Source organism: Gavialis gangeticus, unplaced genomic scaffold, assembly GCF_001723915.1.
Source record: "Gavialis gangeticus isolate Ggan-Ray unplaced genomic scaffold, GavGan_comp1, whole genome shotgun sequence".
Taxonomy (NCBI): Eukaryota; Metazoa; Chordata; order Crocodylia; family Gavialidae; genus Gavialis; species Gavialis gangeticus.
In genome coordinates, this window is record NW_017728992.1 from 130799908 (window position 1) to 130802388 (window position 2481).

A 2481-nucleotide genomic window follows, 5' to 3' on the forward strand; every position below is an offset into this window, starting at 1 on the left:
GAGGTAAATGCTAACATGCTTTAGCATACTTTAACATATTTTGTGGGCATTGCCTCAAGTTAACAAAAATGAATGATTGTTTCTACAATGGTACAACAGTTCTTTCCTAGTTGCTAGCTTATTCAGAATACCAGTAACTAGAAGTCTAGGTAGCTTCCCCACAGCTAATGTGTTCATAACCTCTCACTCCTTTTCATAGTATCATGGTACTTAAGGTCGGAAGGAACCTAAACAGATCATCAGGTCTGACTCCCTGCCCCAGGCAGGAATGGGTGCTGGGATTATATCACCCCAGCCAAATATCTGTCCAGCCTCCTCCTGAAGACCCCCAAGGTAGGAGAGAGCACCACCTCACTTGGGAGTCCATTCCAGAGCCTGGCAGCCTGAACTGTAAAGTAATGTCTCCTGATGTACAACCTGAACCTTCTCTAATAATTTGTGGCCGTTATTCTTAGTAACCCCAGGTGGTGCCCAGGGGAACAGAGCCTCCCCCAATTCCCTCTGGTCCCCCTTGGTGAGTTTGTACATGGCCACCAGGTCCCCTCTCAGCCTCCTCTTGTGGAGGCTGAATAGGTTTGGGCCCTTTACCTCTCTTCATAGGGCCTGCCTTGCTGCCCTTTGACCATGCAAGTGGCCCTCCTCTAGACCCTCTCAATGCTAGCCACATCCCTCTTGAAGTGTGGCTGCCAGAACTGGATGCAGTACTCCAAATGTGGTCTGACCAATGCTGCACAGAGGGGAAGGATCACCTCCCTGGACCTGCTTGTGATGCATCTGTAGATGCACAAAAAGGTGCGGTTAGTCTTACTGACCGCTTCCTCACATTGGTGGCTCATGTTCATCCTGGAGTCAACAATGACTCCAAGATCCCTTTCTGCCAGCATGTTGACAAGAAGGGTGTTCCCCAGCCTCTTGATGTAACCTTTTTCCATTTCACCTGAAAATGCTGCATCCGCTCAACTGGCATGCCTTGTTTTAGAAGACCCCAGTACAGCAATACAGTGTGTTTGTTTCTGTAGGCCAGTCATTACACATCTTTGAGAGAGCCAATTCCAACAATAGAAGAAGAACATGTTGTTAATTCTTTAACTATTTACTTTTTCTTGGCTCTCATTACTGTAGCAAGTGTCTGCCTCAGATATGTTAATTAATTTATCCTATCATCCCTAAGAGGTGTAGAAATACTATTATCCCTATTTTCTAGGTAGGGTAGGGCACTGAAATGCAGCCAGATTGTAATATGTCCACTGTGCCTGACAGAAGGAGGACTCCTGCATTCACCCTTTCGTGTTTTTGGCTTTTGGATAAAGCCAAAAGAAGTCACTTGTGTTCTTCCTTTTGGGGCCAGAAGCAAGGTCAAGGATTACCTGCTTCACTCCATATGCATTTACTTGAAGAAACATGATTAATGGTTATTTGCATAGGATTTCATTGGTCTCTTCAATGGTTCTTGCATGCCTTTGAAAGAATATTTGCACCATTCAAATTCTATGTGAAAACTAGATGTTATCTGTCACAGGAAGTATCATATAGTAATATACTAACAATGAAACGGGCAAAAAAAGACTTTAGATACCAGTAAACTGCCAATTAAAAACAAATTGTTTCATGCAGTATTTTTAAGTCAGTTCTGATTTGGACTTGCAAAATCGACATGCACAAGGAGGTGCCATTTGCTGTCTGATGTTCCCGTACAACCATTAGTCTGCATACATACGTATGTGCTTTGCTATGCAAAATTTGAGTGGGAGAATGTGATGGATAGTTGAGGTCATTTTGAAAATCTAAAAGTCATTTCCTTATAAATCTAAAATTGCTGGTAAGAATGCTGTCTTTCATTCTAATTTTGGACCTCATATAGCTGTTGCGGAAATTTGCAATATTTTAATATGTGATACATGATTCAACCTTCCATGGTTGTCCTTGATATTAATAAGAATAGTGACCCCTGAGTTCTGGTGGATCTGAGGAATATCTTGGTGTGAAGAAAACATTGGAAGTGTAAATGCCCATCTCTTCTTTTTCCCCAGTCTGCTTGAAGTCTTCCCATGGCACCAGCTCCCAATATAGGTGTATCAGGAGTATGTTGGTAGCAAGAGGAAGTATAACTATTATTTTGTATCCTGGCAATCGCTAAAGGGCTGATGTACATGCCATGATTTTTGCCCTTTCATGTTTGCAGGAGTGGGATTTCCCAATGCTTTAAGAGTCTTTTTTGTGCATTAAACTAAAACTCCTTGGACTTAGTTTACTTTGGCTCTCTGGGAATTAAAGCGTTGTGTCCATTAATTCATTGTGTGTGAACATAAAGGCACACAAAGATGTGTAATGAGCCTCTTTGTCCACCAGATGGTTCTGTGACTTTTTTGTAGTTCACTCCTGCAAATTGCTTCTGCTATTTATTTTTTTCTTGTGTGGTTTGCCAGCTCCCTGCTTCCATAGTTGTGTGGCAGGGCATGGGCCTGGGGTGGGTGGGTGGCC

General features: G+C 42.8%; 1 protein-coding gene across 5 annotated transcripts in view; it reads left to right on the forward strand.

Annotated features, from left to right (window-relative positions):
* CUNH8orf34 (chromosome unknown C8orf34 homolog) overlaps window positions 1-2481 on the forward strand; it is a 418058-nt gene that overhangs the window by 199695 nt on the left and 215882 nt on the right. The window lies entirely within an intron of this gene.